Consider the following 22519-nt stretch of genomic DNA (forward strand, 5'->3'; position numbering starts at 1 on the left):
CGTTTTTGTTAAAAAGTAATACTAATCGAACAAAAAAATAAAGTAATTATTGTGTAACTGGATCTCGTTATTGCAAACATCCGCAAGATTATCCAAGGGTAAGCGATTATATTTATGCTTTTCTGACTTTCCTGACCATGCTAATTTGGAGGCTAGCTGTTCTAGCATTGATTGATACACTCCACAAAAGAACTTGTTCTTCGCTGTAAAGCATATTTTCAAAATCTGACACAATAGGTGGCATTAACAACAAGCTAAACTGTTCTTGGTATATATTCACTTGTGATTGCTATGATTATAAAAATTTTTTGTCATATTTTGCGCCCTGCGAATTTCAGCGGTTGTTAGGAAATGACTCCGTAAAAAGGGATCCCGTAGCGCAGAGAAGTTAATAACCGTCCACAGGTGCATGTTCATTAATTGTTTTCTTCATTGACAACATGTGAAACAGTGTTTAAACCTTTACAATGAGATCTGTGAAGTTATTTTGATTTTACGGAATTATCTTTGAAAGACAGGTCTAAAAAGGGCCGTTTCTTTTTTTGCTGAGTTTAGATCCATAGGGGACAGTAAAGTGTCTCTGTTGGGGCAAATACCACTAACAAAGACACTAGTTATCTATATATTCTACAGTAGGGAAATAATGTAATTGTCTTTGCATCAAACTCAATCTGTATTCTTTTACAGAAAAGGATCAACAAACAGTTAGCTCTCTAATATGAGTGATCATGTGTAATTACAAACAGGTGGTTTGAGACCTGAATTGTGATTGGTTAAAAGCCTGCTATATCTGACCGGTATACCAGAGTATGACAACATTTCATTTTACGCTCTAATTACGTGGTAACCAGTTTAAATAGCAATAAGGCTCCTTGGGGTTTGTGATATATGGCCACTTTGCGTTGTGCCTAACAACAGCCCTTAGCCGTGTTATATTGGCCATTATACCACACCTCTCTCGCTTCTTGCTTAATAAGATCACCAGAGTGTCTAGGTAAGAGTAGATGATTTGATCCCTAGGAGGAGAGCTGTTGTAGTTTCAGAAATTCAGAGTTTTAACCATGCTGTCAGCTGGTTATCATATTCCAGGATACAGTTGTTATGCTTGAAGCCATTGAAAAATACCTGTGGGCCACATTGTAGATAGTTGTAAACATGTTATTGAACTTTATAAAAATAGCATTGGCTTGGTCATGTTTTATGCTTATTTAGAGCTTACAGTATATGTAGCTAGTGGTAAAGCACATATAACTTTGTCATGAATGCCTTACATATTGTTATGAGAAGTACTGTTAGGTCAATCTTTGACTTTCATTTATTAAATAAACAATGCATTTGTCTGCTCCATCCTCTGCATTTGTATCCATCCTCTGCAAATGTGACATACCGTACTGTTTAGTATGACTTCATATGTGCATGGAGGTGTATCTAGTTCCTACAGGTAACCCTAGTGGAATCTCATCACTGATCCTTCAGCCCACCAAAAACATATTTCCCTCATTAAAATGCCAATCAATTTATAACATTTTTGACATGTGTTTTTCTGGATTTCTTTGTTGATATTCTGTCTCTCACTGTTCAAATAAACCTACCATTAAAATTATAGACTGATCATTTCTTTGTCAGTGGGCAAACGTACAAAATCRGCAGGGGATCCAATACTTTTTTCCCTCACTGTATATACATATGAGATGAGTGATGTAGGGTATGTAAACATTATATAAAGTGGCACTGTTTAAAGTCACTAGTGATACATTTATTACATCCAATTTTTAATTATTAAAGTGGCTAGAGATTTGAGTCAGTATGTTGGCAGCAGCCATTCAATGTTAGTGATGGCTGTTTAACAGTCTGATGGCCTTGAGATAGAAGCTGTTTTTCAGTCTCTCGGTCCGAGCTTTGATGCACCTGTACTGACCTCGCCTTCTGGATGATAGCRGGGTGAACAGGCAGTGGCTCGGKTGGTTGTTGTCCTTGATTATCTTTTTGGCCTTCCTGTGACATCGGGTAGTGTAGGTGTCCTGGAGKGCAGGTAGTTTGCCCCTGGTGATGCATTGTGCAGACCTCCCTAYCCTCTGGAGACCCTTGCGGTTGTGGGCGAAGCAGTTGCAGTACCAGGCGGCAATACAGCCCGACAGGATGCTTTCAATTGTGCATCTATAAAAGTTTGAGTGTTTTTGGTGACAAGCCAAATTTCTTCAGCCTCCTAAGGTTGAAGAGGCGCTGTTGCGCCTTCACCACGCTGTCTGTGGGTGGACCATTTCAGTTTGTCCGTGATGTGTACGCCGAGGAACTTCAAACTTTCCACCTTCTCCACTACTGTCCCGTCTGTAGATAGGGGGGTGCTCCCTCTGCTGTATCCTGAAGTCCACGATCATCTCCTTTGTTTTGTTGACGTTGAGTGTGAGGTTATCTTCCTGACACCACACTCCGAAGGGCCCTCACCTCCTCAATGTAGGCCGTCTCGTTGTTGTTGGTAATCAAGCCTACCACTGTAGTGTCGTCTGCAAACTTGATGATTGAGTTGGAGGTGTGCATGGCTACGCAGTCATGGGTGAACAGGGAGTACAGGAGAKGGCTGAGAACGCACCCTTGTKGGGCCCCAGTGTTGAGGATCAGCGGGGTGGAGATGTTGTTTCCTACCCTAACCACCTGGGGGTGGCCTGTCAAAGTCCAGGACCCAGTTGCACAGGGCGTGGTCGAGACCCAGGGTCTTGAGCTTAATGACGAGTTTGGAGGGTACTATGGTGTTAAATGCTGAGCTGTAGTCGATGAACAGCATTCTTACATAGGTATTCCTCTTGTCCAGATGGGTTAAGGCAGTGTGCAGTGTGATTGCGTCGTCTGTGGACCTATTAGGGCGGTAARCAAATTAGTGGGTCTAGGGTGTCAGGTAGAGTGGCGGTGATATGATCCTTGACTAGTCTCTCAAAGCACTTCATGATGACGGAAGTGAGTGCTACGGGGCGATAGTCGTTTAGCTCCATTACCTTAGCTTTCTTGGGAACAGGAACAATGGTGGCCCTCTTGAAGCATGTGGGAACAGCAGACTGGGATAGGGATTGATTGAAAATGTCCATAAACACACCAGCCAGCTGGTCTGTGCATGCTCTGAGGACACGGCTAGGGATGCCGTCTGGGCCGGCAGCCTTACGAGGGTTAACGCGTTTAAATGTTTTACTCATGTTGGCTGCGGTGAAGGAGAGTCCGCAGGTTTTGGTAGCGGGCCGGGTCAGTGGCACTGTATTGTCCTCAAAGCGAGCAAAGAAGTTGTTTAGTTTGTCTGGGAGCAAGACGTAGTGCTGGACAGCTGTTTGTTCACCTGCACCCGCCCKCTATTGCTAATAACCAATCCGCAACCGYACAACTAGCCTATATGTGATRAAGTGAAAATCTGAAGCCCGCCCCCAACACTAAGATGCTAATATAGAAAATGCGCTGTAGGCTACAGTCAGATGGCGGAACAATTTTTGGTTTCGCTTATAATTTCTAACATTCTGTGAAAAAAGCTGTGAAAATTACCCAACATGTTTCTGATAAGATTATAGTTCAGCTTGGATGCATAATTTATCTGGTTGAAATAATATCAGCTTTTATGATGCTGATAAAGATCGCACCTCTACAAATGGTTTCTAACTGTGTTTGCATTCTCTCAAGATGCTGAAAGAAAGAAATCATATTTCTCCACTCCTGTTTCCGAGTCAAAATGTAGCTTACATTTGGTGTATCATTTTACTGCAAGAAATGCTTAATTCTGCAGTAGTTATTATTAAGGCTATATGAGAGGTTATAGACCTACAGTCAGTGTCTAGATTTCAATTTCCATTTAAGTCAAATTTTATTTGTCACATACTCCGAATACTTACAGTGAAATGCTTACTAACAAGCCCTTAATCAACAATGCAGTTCAAGAAAGAGTTAAGAAAATATTTACTAAATAAACTAAAATACAAATATAAAGTAACATAATAAAAATAAGAGGCTACAGTGGCAAGAGAAATTATGTGAACCATTTGTAATTACCTGGAGTTCTGCATAAATTGGTCATAAAATTTGATCTGATCTTCATCTAAGTCACAACAATAGACAAACACAGTCTGGTTAAACTAATAATGCACAAACAATTATGCGTTTTCATGTCTTGATTGAACACAATGTGTAAACATTCACAGTGCAGGGTGGAAAAAGTATGTGAACCCTTGGATTTAATAATTAGTTGACCCTCCTTTGGCAGCAATAGCCTCAACCAAACGTTTTCTGCACAACGGTCAGGAGGTATTTTGGACCATTCGTCTTTACAAAACTGTTTCAGTTCAGCAATATTCTTGGGATGTCTGGTGTAAACCGCTCTCTTAAGATCATGCCACAGCATCTCAATCGGGTTGAGGTCAGGACTCTGACTGGGCAACTCCAGAAGGTATATTTTCTTCTGTTGAAGCCATTCTGTTGATGATTTACTTCTGTGKTTTGGGTYGTTGTCCTGTTGCATCACCCAACTTCTGTTTAGCTTCAATTGGCGGACAGATAGCCTTAARYTTTTCTGCAAAATGTCTTGATAAACTTGGGAATTMATTTTTCCGTCGATGATAGCAAGTTGTCCAGGCCCTGAGGCAGCAAAGCAGCCCCAAACCATGATGCTCCCTTCACCATACTTTACAGTTGGRATGAGGTTTTGATGTTGGTGTGCTGGGCCTTTTTCCCCTCCACACATAGTGTTGTGTTCCTTCCAAACAAGTACATTTTAGTTTCATCTGTCCACAGAATATTTTGGCAGTAGCGCTGTGGAACATCCAGGTACTCTTTCGCAAACTTCAGACGTGCAGCAATGTAGTTGTTTTGTGGACAGCAGTGGCTTCTTCCGGGGTGTCCTCCCATGAACACCATTCTTGTTTAGTGTTTTACGTATCGTATACTCGTCAATAGAGATGTTAGTCTCTAAGTCTTTAGCTGACACTCTAGGATTCTTAAGCTATTTGAGCGTTCTGCRCTGTGCTCTTGCAGTCATCTTTGCAGGACGGCCACTCCTAGGGAGAGTAGCAACAGTGCTGAACTTTCTCCATTTATAGACAATTTGTCTTACTGTGGACTGATGAACATCAAAGCTTTGAGATACTTTTGTAACCCTTTCCAGATGTTTGCAAGTCAACAATTCTTAATCTTAGGTCTTCTGACATCTCTTTTGTTTTAGGCATGGTTCACATCAGGCAATGCTTCTTGTGAATAGCAAACTCAAATTTTGTGAGTTTTTTTATAGAACAGGGCAGCTCTAACCAACAATCATTTCAATCTGGTCTCATTGATTTGACTCCAGGTTAGCTGACTCCTGACTCCAATTAGCTTTTGGAGAAGTCATTAGCCTAGGGCAGCCTTTMTTAAAAGACCTGTTAATGGTGGGTTGCGACGTGTCAGAGTACATTTATAATTATTTCATGAATTACTGGAATTGATTTGGACAAGTGCATCTGCGCTCACTGTTCAGTGCGCTCTCTGCTTAGCAGTGGTCTCTGCTCAGTTTGGCAGCTGTGCGAGTGTGAGAGGGAGATGCCCGTGTGCTTCGCGGTTTAACAGATATTTTTTCTGCAGTTTTCTTGAAGATTACTCCACGACACACACAATGCAGCGCTGTCATTCAGCAGCAGATGTGCTGTCTGCCTCTGACTTGTCATTCCCATCGCCATCACTCACCTCTGTCATGAAATGGATTGAGCTCAATTGTCATGAAACGCATATACCGCGATGAGTTTCTCTCTCTTTCATACAAACTTATAAYGAGGAGYKCCCACAATGTGTTTTGTGATGGAAAGTGCTTAGTAATGAGTCTCTCATAAYGAACAAATTAATTAAACGACACGTCCTGACCAAACATCCACAGCGTGATGGTAAACCCAGGGAGTTCTTTCAGAACAGGGCAGAATGCTTCAGGAAACAGTGCTTCAAAWGTGGAAAAGTCCGCTAGCAAGGCGTTGTTGTCAKTTTATAACAGGTGATAATGAGCAGAAATAAGGRAGTACTAACTCTCATAGTAKTAGATGTGAGTTTCTCTTTCAAACAATCCCCTGGCCTTGTACACARCTAATAGCTAACATTTGCCAAAGCACGCTAGSTACTGATAGTGCAACCATAGTAACAGTACAGATGAAGATGAAAAATGACCAGGCCTACTGTACATCTTACTGTAGAAATTATTGTTGAAAACTAGTCTAGGTTGGAAMGGTTGCTGTTAAAATACAATAATATGTTTTATTCTTAACTGGAATAAACTGATTGAAGCRAGATGCTTTTTGAGGCAAACCCACTCACACAGTTCTGGGTTGCTCATCTACAGCAGGAAGCAGTGTCCTGAATGAGAAAGCAGTAGATGTTCTGGTTCAGTTTGGCACCACATACCTATGCGAGTCAGGGTTCTCAACTCTGACACACTTAAAAAACAAGTACAGAAACAGTTTCAAGGCTGAGCATGACCTCGGTATTGCACTGTCAAAAACGGAGCCCAGAATAGACATGCTTGTTGGAAACTTCAACCAGCTACACACCTCTCAATAGAACAGTGTGTGTGTGTGTGTTTTCTGGTCTACATCTTTGTGACATGATCAATCAGTTTGTTTATTCCAGTTCAGAATAAAAAATATATTTTTATTTTAGCAGCAACAGTTCCAACCTGGACTTTCTTTCAACAATAATTTCTACAGTAAGATGTACAGTTGGCCTGATCATTTTTCATCTGTACTGTTACTTAGGGTTGCACTTTTAAAAAGCCTGTGTGTGTGTTCTGTTATTCATCTGTGGGATGTGATCAATMAGTTTATTCCAGTTCAGAATKAAAATMMTTTATTMYATTTTAACAGCAACAGTTCCAACCTAGACAGATATGTAAGAKTGTTTTTAMTGGGGGAAAATAAACATGAATATATATTTATATGGATATTTCATTGTTATTTGTTTTTGTCTATATTGCATTTGTTTTGGGCACAAGGGCAATGAAATGTACTGATATTTATGTATAAGCTTGGGTCCCAAGAAAACACAGAATTTCAAATTTGGGTCCCAGCCTGAAAAAGTTTAAGAACCCCTTGCCTAGGGTTGAATGTTTAAATTATGTATTCAATATAGACAAGAAAAAATCTATTTGTGTGTTATTAGTTTAAGCACACTGTGTTTGTCTGTTGTGATTTAGATGAAGATCAGATCAAATTCTATGAACAATTTATGCAGAAATCCAGGTATTTCCAAATGGTTCACATACTTTTTCTTGCCACTGTATATACAGGGGGTACCGCTACCGAGTCAATGTGCGTGGGTACAGGTTAGTGAAGTTATTTTGTACATGTAGTGTGAGAGAAATTACAAGATTATGTTATAATACTGTTATTGCATCAAATTGTTTTATGCAACAGAATAGAAGGTTCTTATAACTCTATTGTGTCTGTAAGAACTGAAAGTGGGCCTCTGGGGCGCTTAATGCTGACAGAAGATTTACGATACTTTGGGTGATAAACCTAACAAGAACACATTCCATAGCATGAATTGGTGTTTCTGTTCTATAAGGTACCAGGGAGAGATGGCTCGGGGCCAGACCCGGTTTCTACACAATGAGAACAGTTTTTACAGCAGATACTGTTTGCTGTGAATTATAAGTATCTTTCATACAAATCTTAACCTTGTGACCCATTCCATACTTCATGTAGACTGAAGGGAGTGTATCTTGGCTATAAAAGACCTTTGTACCTTTGTCTCGGGCTCTCAAGGAATCACCTAAGTAGATTCGTCGACCAGCCATCATTATCGTGGAGCACTCTTAATTGATTCACTTTATATGTGTGTGTTGTATTGACCTGCTCCCTTATTAACAAGTGTCGGTAATTTCCTGTATTACTAAATGATGAGAGAGCAAACCACACACAAGTCAGAGTTATATTTTAAAGTCCATCTTTAATTATATGAGCTTCACCATAGCCCTTTGACTCTCAGATCAATTCAGTGTCTATAAATGAATTCTCTGAGAGTCCTTACAACAATTCTTGGTATCTTTTATAGCCAAGATACACCCCTCTCAACTCACATGACGAACCACAGATCTTGGAACATTACAAAGGCCTTTTACTTGAAAGAGGAGTATCCATAGCCAGATAGCATTAGCTATAAATTATCGTCCAGTTTGGTCTCTTTAAACTCACAGACATCATTCAAACAGTTTTAGAAACTTCAGATGTTTTCTATCCAAATCTACTCATAATATGCATATTCTATCTTTTATGGCTTTGTAGCAGGCCGTTTACTCTGGGCATGTTTTTCATCCGGACGTGAAAACACTGTCCCCTACCCCAAAGAAGTTAAGATAGCCTACCCTTAGTCAAAGGCTACTCGCTCTCCTTCTTCCCGTTGGTCCAAATAACAAATATGGCTTTAAATTCATAATTATCAATATTACAAATGACCTTCAAATCAATATTACAAATTCCCTTAAATTCATTATCCAAATTGTTTTCCAGTGAGGGTGATCAAACCACACTGGAAAGTCAGGACAGAGGTCATACAAACCCTTCAAATAAGTATTTTTTTTACTATATTAGAATAATGAAATGAAAAACAGTCAAACATTTCATACATTTTGTATCCCAGGTTCTAGTAAATATCCAGTACATGTCCTATCAAAAGAATTCACGTGTTCAATTAAAACTTAGAAAGATAAACTTCAGAAAATTCCATTTGTGTGTGTGCCCCTTTAAAAACTTCTTGTCAATAGGGTGGCGCTGTTTTCGCTTGGGAAAAATCGTGCCAAATTAAACTGCCTCGTACTCTTTTCTAGATCATACAATATGCATATTATTATTACTATTGGATAGAAAACACTCAGAAGTTTCTAAAACTGTTTGAATTATGTCTGTGAGTAAAACAGAACTCATTTTGCAGCAAACTTCCATGTAGGAAGTGAAAAATCTGAAACGAGGCTCTGTTTCAGGGCCTGCCTATTCAATTGCCTTATTTATCGATATGCATGCACTTCATACGCTTCCACTAGATGTCAACAGGCAGTGGAAGGTGGAATGGGTGTCTAGCTTGATCTGAGGCGAACAAGAGCTTTTGGAGTGGCAGGTCAGGAATTTTCTTTGTCTACCAAGGCGCGCTGCGGAGCTCGACATTGGCTTCTGAAAAGCGTTACGTATCACGGCGAATATCTCTGGCTCTGATTTTATTTGATACATGTGATAATAACATCATAAAGTAGTTTTTTCAACTGAGTTTTATCAGTTTATTCAACGTTTATTGGGACTTTTGGAATTTTCCGTTCTTTGCGCCAAGAGTTGATGGGCATGTTCGCGCCACATGGCTAGCCAAGGTTGCTAATTCGACAGAAGAAATGGACATTCTAAACCAAACAACGATTTATTCTGGACAAGGACTCCTTGTACAACATTCTGATGGAAGCTCAACAAAAGTAAGAAAACATTTATGATGTTATTTCGATTTCTGTGTAAAATGTTGAGTCCTATTCTCCGCCGTTTTGGTGAGCGCTGTCTCGCAATAACGCAAGCTGTATGTTATGGTAAAGTTATTTTTTAAATCTAACACAGCGGTTGCATTAAGAACCAGTGTATCTTTCATTTGCCATACAACAAGTATTTTTATGTAAAGTTTATGATGAGTTCTTTGGTCAGTTAGGTGAGTGTCAAAATATCTCTGGAGATTCTGGTGAATCGATGCTACGTATTCACAATGTATAATCAGGATTTGTACTCTAAATATGCACTTTCGAACAAAACATAATTGTATTGTATAACATGATGTTATAAGACTGTCATCTGATGAATTTGTTCAAGTTAGTGATTAATTTTATATCTTTTGCTGGTTTTTGCAAACGCTACCTTTTGCGGAAATAAATGCGTTTGTGTGTTTGGCTATTGTGGTAAGCTATATAATTCTATATTGTGTTTTCGCTGTAAAACACTTAAAAAATCGGAAATATTGGCCTGATTCACAAGATGTTTATCTTTCATTTGCTGTACACCATGTATTTTTCATAAATGTTTTATGATGAGTATTTAGGTATTCACGTTGCTCTCTGTAATTATTCTGGCTGCTTTGGTGATATTTTTCATGGTAGCTGCAATGTAAAACTATGATTTATACCTCAAATATGCACATTTTCGAACAAACATAAATGTATTGTATAACATGTTATAAGACTGTCATCTGATGAAGTTGTTTCTTGGTTAGTGACTAATTTTATCTCTATTTGGTCGGTTTTGTGATAGCTACCTATGCGTAGAAACATGGTGAAAATATGCGGTTGAGTCTTTGGCTATTGTGGTTAGCTAATAGAATACATATTGTATTTTCGCTGTAAAACGTTTTAAAAATCGGAAATGATGGCTGGATTCACAAGCTGTTTATCTTTCATTTGCTGTATTGGACTTGTGATTTCATGAAAATTATATTATATGATATCCTGTCCCGTTAGGCTAGGCTATGCTAGTCAGCTTTTTGATGAGGAGGATCCCGGATCGGGAGAGAGAAGTGGTAGAGGTTTTAAGATACCTTGGCACAAAGACAAATTAAAAACTCACTAAACCCAAATGAAATAGAACACTAACAATAAATTAAACCTGGTATTTAAAAAACAACACAAATAGTCATGACAAGTGTGTTGTGTGTGTGTGTGAGTACTTGCAAACCTTAAGGTGAAAACAAACAAAATGGCCAGCCCTTATTTAATTTGTAGTTTACGGCCTCAATCTCACTCACTGCTCTCCCCGAGACCATAGCCTCAGGAAACATTTCAAAGTGAGAAAATGACTACCCCATTATCCTTGAAGAAAATGTCAATTTCATAAGCATTCACTATACTAATTTCATAATCAGTAACCCAGAGGTTTAATGATAATGATAAGTCCATTGTACTCCCTCAAATCATTACATCGTTTAACGTACCCCAACGCTTATGTGCGCTTAATTTAGCAGGTGTTACCCTTAGACACACAAATGTATCTCGCCACCGAGTCTAACAATTCACTCCCATATTATATTATATGACTGGTCTCTCTTTTCCATATCCATATAACATTATCTTGGTATCGTTACTACTATTTTTTCTGTGCAAATGTAGTCAATTTCTCAAGGTAAGGAATCAGTGATATTGATCCCAGGCATCTATTCTAAAAAGTTGTTGAGACATGTTTCCTATGTCTCCCTTCAAATACATACTGTAGGGGACTTCCATCAGTTCTGGAAGGAAGAATCCTACTCAAAACAACATCAGATAATACCAGTGTTTCATTAAGTGGAATCGACACCTAAAATGAACAATAAACAAACCCGTAACCCCTTTCTAGTAATCTAATCATTTCATCCTGTTGCATTGATTTAGTTCAAATATAAACCTGTTGTTTAACAAATCCAGAACCTTCAAAAAGTTGGTGCTGTCTCATCAGCGGAATAGTCAAAACTAAGTGTCACCCACTCTTAGCTATGATGTGGGCRTGCCCCAAGGGTCAATACTGTTCAGCCTGTACATTAATGATCTGCCTTCTGTCTGTACTGGGTCTGAAGTTCAAATGTATGCAGATGATACAGTGATATATGTGTATGCAAAGAGCAAACAGCAAGCTGCACAATAACTCATTACTGTAATGGTCCAGGTTACAAAGTGGCTCAGTGACTCATGTTTGCATCTCAATGTGAAAAAAACAGTCTGCATGTTGTTCACAAGGAGGGCAACTGATGCCACTGAGCCAGATGTCTATGTGTCAGGGGAGAAGCTCCAGGTGGTATCTGATTTTATGTACCTTGGCATCATACTTGATTTCAACCTCTCTTTTAAAAAGCAGGTGAAAAAGGTAACTCAAATAACCAAATTCAACCTAGCTAATTTCCGATTTACACAAAATTGATTGACTACAGAGGAAGCAAAACTGTACTTCAAATCTATGACACTCCCCCACTTATTAACATACTCCTTGACTAGTTGGGCCTGAGCTTGCTGTACCACATTAAAACCCATTCAGCCTGTCTACAAACAGGCTCTCAAAGGGCTTGATAGGAAACCCAATAGCCATCATCATTGTTACATCCTCAGAAAGCATGAGCTCCTGAGTTGGGAAAACCTTGCGCAATACACAGACACATCATGTATTCAAGATCCTACATGGAATGGCTCCCCCTCCACTCAGTACTTTTGTTAAACAGAAAACCCAAACCTATGGCAGCAGATCCACAAGGTCTGCCATGAGAGGTGACTGTATAGTTCTCTGAAGGAAAAGCACCTTTAGTCAATCTGCTTTCTCTGTGAGAGCTTCCAATGTCTGGAATACCCAGCTATCAGACACACATAACTTTACCAACTATCACACCTTCACAAAAAACATGAAGACATGGCTAAAGGCCAATCAGACTAGTGAACATAATCCCTAGCTGTGTATTGCCGCTTTCCATGTTGTCTGCAGGCTGGTTGAGGTTGTGGAAACACTTTTTGCTTTTATCTATTTTGTTTTGTTGCTTTTAGTGCTATTGTCTGACTGGGAAATGTGTCTTACAAAAGTTACACTTAAATGAGAAACTGGTTCTCTAGCAAATTAGTAAGAATGTCTCACCTCATTGTCAAAGAATGGCCTTTTCCCCATAAATTCAGATTACAACCGCTCACTTTCGTTTAATTAAAAATGAAATAATCTCCAAAATATCGATATTTTTAAAAACAAGCCATCGAAAGTTGGTTGGAATTTCAGGTTTAATCCACCAGAAAAGAGTAGAACAAATAATACAAGAAATATTGTGGTTAAATTCAAATATTAGTAATGTGATAAAAAATATATATTTTTAATACATTTAAAAAAGTATAATTTTTGTAAATTATATCATAAATAGGACTGGTGGAGTTATGTCACACATGCAGCTTAACAAAAATATATTGTAAATGTTCTGCTCTACCTAAAATTACAACAACTAATTGCGGCATTACCGCCAAAATGGAAGAGGCAAGTGGAAAGGGGGAAAAGTAAGGAACTTGTCTGCCGGCCCTGCATTAAAGATCAAATTGGTTAAAGAAAATTGTGATAAATAAATAAGTATAGCCACTTTCATTTAAGGACCAAAAAAAAGACTCTGTTGCCATATAGATTGCAAAATGAGTTGGAAGAAGATATTCAATGTACCGAATTCCATGCCACATGGTTTATGAACTGATATTCAAAACATAATTTAAATTATTATAAAAATTCTGCAACCAATAGAATGTTATATATATGGGGGATACAACCTTTCCCAGCTCTGCAGTTTTGCTGCCAAGAGACAGAGTCATCAGATCATTTAATTTTGGTACTGTCCATATGTAGGCTTGTTTTTGGTCACAGGTCCAGGAATGGCTGAAGAATTTCAACATTTACCTGGAGCTAACTCTTGCAGATAGAACTACTGGGTGATTTGAAAAAGTCATTAGTCAATTGATCAATAATATAATAATACTTTTAGCAAACATGTTAATCTTTAATTTCCAATCTGTAGAAACGATGAAATAGAATATTTAGAACTTTTGTGAAACATCACAGCGGAGTTGACAAATATATGGCAAACAGAAATCCAATATGGATGGTGTTAAGAGATAGATGGGAGGGCTTGAATGAAACAAAAAGTTGGGACTAATAACAAAAAGATTACTGAAAGTTTTTTTCAAGTGTAGTCGCAAAAAACCATCAAGCGCTATGATGAAACAGGCCTCATGTCTTAATGGTCGAATCATGCCTTCATGGTCGAATTGCTGTGAAGAAAAACCACTACTAAAGGAAAGGGGGATACCTAGTCAGTTGTACAAATGAATGCCTTCAATTGCAATGTTCTTATGCATTTAACCCTCTGAATCAGAGAGGTGCGTGTGAGGCTGCCTTAACCCACTGTTCCTGGGTGCCGTGGATGTTGATTAACTGCCTTGCTCGGGGGCAGAACAACAGATTTTTACCTTGTCAGCTCAGGGATTCGCTCTAGCAACCTTTCGGTTACTGGTCCAACGCTCTAACCACTAGGCTACCTGCCGGACCAATATGAAGAAGAGTTGCTTGGGCCAAGAAAAACGAGCAATGGACATTAGAACGGTGGAAATGTGTCCTTTGGTCCCAGACTCCAAACTTGAGATTTTTGGTTCCAACCGCTTTGTCTTTGTGAGACGCAGTGTGGGTAAACGGATGATCACGGAGCACAGACTATAATATGTTACGTGATTCTTCCGATGGCATTGAGGAGTACACCACATCAGTCACTGGCTTCATCAACAAGTGTATTGATGACATCGTCCCCACAGTGACCGTAAGTACATACCCCAACCAGAAGCCATGGATTACCAGACAACATCTTCACTGAGCTAAAGGCGTAGAGCTGCCGCTTTCAAGGCGCGGGACTCTAACCCGGAAGCTTATGAGAAATCCCGCTTTGCCCTCCGACGAACCATCAAACAGGCAAAGCATCAATACAGGACTAAGATTGAATCATACTACACCGGCTCCGATGCTTGTCAGATGTGGCAGGGCTTGCAAACTATTACAGACTGCAAAGGGAAGCACAGCCGCGAGCTGCCCAGGGACACGAGCCTACCAGACTAGCTAAATTACTTCTATGCTCGCTTCGAGTCAAGTAACATTGCAACATGCATGAGAGGCATCAGCTGTTCCGGACGACTCGTGTGTGATCACTCTCACCGTAGCTGATGTGAGTAAGACCTTTAAACAGGTCAACATTCACAAGGATGCAGGGCCAGACGGAATTACCAGGACGTGTATTCCGAGCATACGCTGACCAACTGGGATTTGTCTTCACTGACATTTTCAACCTGTCTCTGACTGAGTCTGTAATACCAACATGTTTCAAGCAGACCACCATAGTCCCTGTGCCCAAGAACACTAAAGTAACCAACCTAATGACTACCTACCCGAAGCACTCACATCTGTAGCCATGAAGTGCTTTGAAAGTGCGTTATGGCTCACATCAACACCATTATCTCAGAAACCCTAGACCCACTCCAATTTGCATTCCGCCCCAACAGATCCACAGATGTTGCAATCTCTATTGCATTCAACACTGCCCTTTCCCACCTGGACAAAGGGAACACCTATTGGAGAATGCCAGCTCAGCGTTCAACACAAATAGTGCCCTCAAAACTCATCACTAAGCTAAGGACCCTCGGACTAAACACCTCCCTCTGGAACTGGATCCTGGACTTCCAGACGGGCGGTCCCCCAGGTGGTAAGGGTAGGTAACAACACATTCGCCACGCTGATCCTCAACACAGGGGCCCCTCAGGGGTGCGTGCTCAGTCCCTCCTGTTACTCCCTGTTCACTCAATGACTGCATGGCCAGGCACGACTCCAACACCATCATCAAGTTTGCCGATGACACAACAGTGGTAGGCCTGATCACTGACAACGATGAGACAGCCTATAGGAAGGAGTCAGAGACCTGGCCATGTGGACAACAACCTTCTCCCTCAATGTGATCAAAACAAAGGAGATAATTGTGGACTTACAGGAAAAGGAGGACCGAGCCACTCCTCATTAACATCAACTGGGCTGTAGTGGAGCAGGTTGAGAGCTTTCAAGTTCCTTTCGTGTTCACATCACCAACAAACTATCATGGTCTAAACACACTAAGACAGTTGTCAAGAGGGCACGATAAAACCTATTCCCCCTCAGGAGACTGAAAAGATTTGTCATGGGTCCTCAGATCTTCAAAAGGTTCTACATCTGGTCCAAAAGGCTTCTTAACAGCTTCTACCCCCAAGCCATAMGACTCCTGAACAGCTAATCAAAGKGCTAGCCAGRCCCCTCTTTTTCTCTGCTGCTACTCTCTGTTTATTATCTATGCAAAGTCACTTTAACTCCACCTACATGTACATATTACCTCAGTTACCTCGAGTAACCGGTGCCCCCGCACATTGACCCTGTACCGGTACCCCCTGTATAAAGCCTCCATATTGTTATTTTACTGCTGCTGTTTAATTATTTGTTACTTTTATTTTCTATTTTTTTATTATCTATTTTTACTGAACACTTATTTTTCTTAGAACTTCTTAAAGCATTGTTGGTTAAGGGCTTGTAAGTAAGCATCTCACTGTAAGGTCTACAACTGTTGTATTCGGCGCATGTGACAAATAAAATTTGATTTGAGTTGGTTATTTGAATCAGCTGTGTAGTGCTAGGGAAAAAACAAAACGTGCACCAAGAGGGGCTCCAGGACCGAGTTTGGGAAACACTGTTATAATGTGCAGTGCATTAATGTATGCAAATGCTMAATGTGGTCTCAGAGCATTTTGTATTATTCTATACGTAACTTCGAGACACTCCATTTAGTATGATATGTTACATTTTGTATGGTATGTTTTAATTGGTGGATGTCCATCATTCCTTTCTTGTGATGTTACAAATTACAATTCGTATGATATGTTACAAATTTGCAAAACTTATGATATGTTACGAATTCCAATTTGTTGTGGCTAACGTTAGCAAGGTGGCTAATGCTAATGTGAGCTAGCTCTAGGGGTTAAGGTTAGGGTTAAGGTTTGGGTTAGCTAACATGCTAAGTAGTTGCAAAGTAGATAAAATGTGGTAGTTAAGTACACTGAACAAAGTATAAACACAACATATATGGAAATCAGTCAATTGAAATAAATTAATTAGGCCTTAATCTATGGATTTCACATCTGGGAATACAGATATGCATCTGTTGGTCACATCTTTTGGCCTCATAATGAGCCTCAGGTACTCGTCACGGAAGGGGCATGGATCACAAAACAAGTCAGTATCTGGTTTGACCATAATTTTCATCATGCAGCGCAACACAACTCCTTCGCATAGAGTTGATCAGGCTATAGATTGTGGCCTGTGAAATGTTGTCCCACTCTTCTTCAATGGCTGTGTGAAGTTGCTGAAATTGACGGGAACTGGAACACGTTGTCTTACACGTCGATCCAGAGCATCCCAAACATGCTCAATGGGTGACATGTCTGGTGAGTATACAGGCCATTGTATACAGGACATTTTCAGCTTCCAGGAATTGTGTACAGATCCTTGMGACKTGGTGTTGTGCATTATCATGCTGAAACATGAGGTGATGGTGGCGGATCAATGGCAAGACAATGGGCTTCAGGATCTCGTCACCGTATCTCTGTACATTCAAATTKCAATCGATAAAATTWAATTATGCCTGCTTGCCCATACCATAATCCCACCGCCACCATGGGGCACTCTGGTCACAACATTGACATCAGCAAACCKCTCGCCCACACAACGCCATGCTGGCTGGTCTCAGACGATCCTGCATTTAAAGAAGCCGGATGTGGAGGTCCTGGGCTGGCGTGGTTACATGTGGTCTGTGGTTGTGAGGCTGGTTGGACATTCTGCCAAATTCTCGAAAACGACATTGGAGATGGCTTATGGTGGATAAATTAACATTAAATTATCGGGCAACTACTCTGGTGGAAATTCCTGAGGTCTGCATGCCAATTGCATGCTCCATCAAAACTTAAGACATCTATTTTGGGATCTTTTATTTCAGCTCATGAAACATGGCACCAACACTTTACATGTTGCGTTTATATTTTTGTTCAGTGTAGTTGCAAAGTTGCTAATGAACTAAAATGCTAATGTTCCCGTGATGAGATTTGACCATCTATCCCCACCAACCACCCTCCCTTTTTTTGCCTTAAGTATGTAACCATACCAAACATAGCATATACTAATTTGATTATCCAGAATTTACGTTTACTATATAAAGTCTAACCTAATAGACCATTCGGGAAATTCTACAGTGCAGATGCGTTAACTAAAGATTTTATTTTGCAGGATAATTTGACCGCAGTTCTCAACTGCATTGAAATTCCCCGTACCAAACTAAGGTGGGGTTTGTGTGAGCATTTGCACAGTAGCATTTTCCGAGGATAGAACCAGCCGCTAGATGGTGAGACGAGGACCGATCACACACCGAAGATAAGAGCGACTGGAGATTGGGGCTGTCCTAAACAGTACCAACGCACCGAGCAGGGAGACACCTTTGGAGAGCTTACGAGCGGGAGTTGGGGATACACCGGACTGCTTTTGTGCCACGGTTCCAAGACAAGTGTTCTCATCATTTCATCACATGATTCATGTTTGTTTGCATGTTGACAATCTATGGCAGCAGATCCACAAGGTCTGCCATGAGAGGTGACTGTATAGTTCTCTGAAGGAAAAGCACCTTTAGTCAATCTGCTTTCTCTTTGTGAGAGCTTCCAATGTCTGGAATACCCAGCTATCAGACACACATAACTTTACCAACTATCACACCTTCACAAAAAACATGAAGACATGGCTAAAGGCCCAATCAGACTAGTGAACATAATCCCTAGCTGTGTATTGCCGCTTTCCATGTTGTCTGCAGCTGGTGAGGTGTGGAAACACTTTGTGCTTTTATCTATTTTGTTTTGTTGCTTTTAGTGCTATTGCTCTGACTGGGAAATGTGTCTTACAAAAGTTACACTTAAATGAGAACTGGTTCTCTAGCAAATTAGTAAGAATGTCTCACCTCATGTTCAAGAATGGCCTTTTCCCCATAATTCAGATTACAACCGCTCACTTTCGGTTAATTGAAAAATGAAATAATCTCCAAAATATCGATATTTTTAAAACAAGCCATCGAAAGTTGGTTGGAATTTTCAGTTTAAATCCACCAGAAAAGAGTAAGACAAATAATACAAGAAAATATGTGGTTAAATTCAAATATAGTAATTGATAAAAAATATATATTTTTAATACATTTTAAAAAAAGTATAATTTTTGTAAATTATATCATAAATAGGACTGGTGGAGTTATGTCACACATGCAGCTAACAAAAATATATTGTAAATGTCTGCTCTACCTAAAATTACAAACAACTAATTGCGGCATTACCGCAAAAATGGAAGAGGCAAGTGGAAGGGGGGAAAAGTAAGGAACTTGTCTGCCGGCCCTGCATTAAAGATCAAATTGGTTAAAGAAAATTGTGATAAATAAATAAGTATACCACTTTCATTTAAGGACCAAAAAAAGACTGCGTGCGCATATAGATTGCAAAATAGTTGGGAAGAGATAATTCAATGTACCGAATTCCATGCCACATGGTTTTATGAACTGATATTCAAAACATAATTTAAATTATTATAAAAATTCTTGCAACCAATAGAATGTTATATATATGGGGGATACAACCTTCCCAGCTCTGCAGATTTGCTGCAAAGAGACAGAGTCATCAGATCATTTATATTTTGGTACTGTCCATATGTAGCTTGTTTTTGGTCACAGGTCAGGAATGGTGAAGAATTTCAACATTTACCTGGAGCTAACTTCTGCAGATAGAACTACTGGTGATTTGAAAAGTCATAGTCAATTGATCAATAATATAATAATACTTTTAGCAAACATGTTAATCTTTAATTTCCAATCTGTAGAAACGATGAGATAGAAATATTCAGAACTTTTGTGAACATCACAGCGGAGTTGACAAATATATGGCAAACAGAAATCCAATATGGATGGTGTTAAGAGATAGATGGGAGGGCTTGAATGAAACAAAAAGTTGGGACTAATAACAAAAAGATTACTGAAAGTTTTTTTCAAGTGTAGTCGCAAAAAACCATCAAGCGCTATGATGAAACAGGCTCATGTCTTAATGGTCGAATCATGCCTTCATGGTGAATTGCTGTGAAGAAACCACTACTAAAGGAAAGGGGGATACCTAGTCAGTTGTACAAATGAATGCCTTCAATTGCAATGTTTCTTATGCATTTAACCCTCTGAATCAGAGAGGTGCGTGAGGCTGCCTTAACCCACTGTTCCCTGGGTGCCGTGGATGTTTGATTAACTGCCTTGCTCGGGGGCAAGAACAACGATTTTTACTTGTCAGCTCAGGGATTCGCTCTAGCAACCTTTGGTTACTGGTCCAACGCTCTAACCACTAGGCTACCTGCCGGACCAATATGAAGAAGAGTTGCTTGGCCAAGAAAAACGAGCAATGGACATTAGAACGGTGGAAATGTGTCCTTTGGTCCAGACTCCAAACTTGAGATTTTTGGTTCCAACCGCTTTGTCTTTGTGAGACGCAGTGTGGGTAAACGGATGATCACGGAGCACAGACTATAATATGTTACGTGATTCTTCCGATGGCATTGAGGAGTACACCACATCAGTCACTGGCTTCATCAACAAGTGTATTGATGACATCGTCCCCACAGTGACCGTAAGTACATACCCCAACCAGAAGCCATGGATTACAGACAACATCTTCACTGAGCTAAAGGGTAGAGCTGCCGCTTTCAAGGCGCGGGACTCTAACCCGGAAGCTTATGAGAAATCCCGCTTTGCCCTCCGACGAACCATCAAACAGGCAAAGCATAATACAGGACTAAGATTGAATCATACTACACCGGCTCCGATGCTTGTCAGATGTGGCAGGGCTTGCAAACTATTACAGACTGCAAAGGGAAGCACAGCCGCGAGCTGCCCAGGGACACGAGCCTACCAGACTAGCTAAATTACTTCTATGCTCGCTTCGAGTCAAGTAACATTGCAACATGCATGAGAGCATCAGCTGTTCCGGACGACTGTGTGATCACTCTCTCCGTAGCTGATGTGAAGTAAGACCTTTAAACAGGTCAACATTCACAAGGATGCAGGGCCAGACGGATTACCAGGACGTGTATTCCGAGCATACGCTGACCAACTGGGATTTGTCTTCACTGACATTTTCAACCTGTCTCTGACTGAGTCTGTAATACCAACATGTTTCAAGCAGACCACCATAGTCCCTGTGCCCAAGAACACTAAAGTAACCAACCTAAATGACTACCTACCCAGAAGCACTCACATCTGTAGCCATGAAGTGCTTTGAAAGGCTGTTATGGCTCACATCAACACCATTATCTCAGAAACCCTAGACCCACTCCAATTTGCATTCCGCCCCAACAGATCCACAGATGTTGCAATCTCTATTGCATTCAACACTGCCCTTTCCCACCTGGACAAAGGAACACCTATGTGAGAAATGCCAGCTCAGCGTTCAACACAATAGTGCCCTCAAAAACTCATCATAAGCTAAGGACCCTCGGACTAAACACCTCCCTCTGGAACTGGATCCTGGACTTCCAGACGGGCGGTCCCCCAGGTGGTAAGGGTAGGTAACAACACATTCGCCACGCTGATCCTCAACACAGGGGCCCCTCAGGGGTGCGTGCTCAGTCCCCTCCTGTACTCCCTGTTTCACTCATGACTGCATGGCCAGGCACGACTCCAACACCATCATCAAGTTTGCCGATGACACAACAGTGGAGGCCTGATCACTGACAACGATGAGACAGCCTATAGGAAGGAGGTCAGAGACTGGCCATGTGGACAAACAACCTCTCCTCAATGTGATCAAAACAAAGGAGATAATTGTGGACTACAGGAAAAGGAGGACCGAGCACTCCCTCATTAACATCAACTGGGCTGTAGTGGAGCAGGTTGAGAGCTTCAAGTTCCTTCGTGTTCACATCACCAACAAACTATCATGGTCTAAACACACTAAGACAGTTGTCAAGAGGGCACGATAAAACCTATTCCCCCTCAGGAGACTGAAAAGATTTGTCATGGGTCCTCAGATCTTCAAAAGGTTCTACATCTGGTCCAAAAGGCTTCTTAACAGCTTCTACCCCCAAGCCATACGACTCCTGAACAGCTAATCAAAGTGCTAGCCAGACCCCTCTTTTTCTCTGCTGCTACTCTCTGTTTATATCTATGCAAAGTCACTTTAACTCCACCTACATGTACATATTACCTCAGTTACCTCGAGTAACCGGTGCCCCCGCACATTGACCCTGTACCGGTACCCCCTGTATATAGCCTCGATATTGTTATTTTACTGCTGCTGTTTAATTATTTGTTACTTTTATTTTCTATTTTTTAATTATCTATTTTAACTGAACACTTATTTTTCTTAGAACTTCTTAAAGCATTGTGGTTAAGGGCTTGTAAGTAAGCATTTCACTGTAAGGTCTACAACTGTTGTATTCGGCGCATGTGACAAATAAAATTTGATTTGAGTTGGTTTATTTGAATCAGCTGTGTAGTGCTAGGGAAAAAACAAAACGTGCACCAAGAGGGGCTCCAGGACCAGTTTGGGAAACACTGTTATAATGTGCAGTGCATTAATGTATGCAAATGCTCAATGTGGTCTCAGAGCATTTTTGTATTATTCTATACGTAACTTCGAGACACTCCATTTAGATATGATTGTTACATTTTGTATGGTATGTTTTTTAATTGGTGGATTGTCCATCATTCCTTTTCTTGTGATGTTACAAATTACAATTCGTATGATATGTTACAAATTTGCAAAAACTTATGATATGTTACGAATTCCAATTTGTTGTGGCTAACGTTAGCAAGGTGGCTAATGCTAATGTGAGCTAGCTCTAGGGGTTTAAGGTTAGGGTTAAGGTTTGGGTTAGCTAACATGCTAAGTAGTTGCAAAGTAGATAAAATGTGGTAGTTA

This window comes from Salvelinus sp. IW2-2015, linkage group LG18 (assembly GCF_002910315.2).
Source record: "Salvelinus sp. IW2-2015 linkage group LG18, ASM291031v2, whole genome shotgun sequence".
NCBI lineage: Eukaryota > Metazoa > Chordata > Actinopteri > Salmoniformes > Salmonidae > Salvelinus > Salvelinus sp. IW2-2015.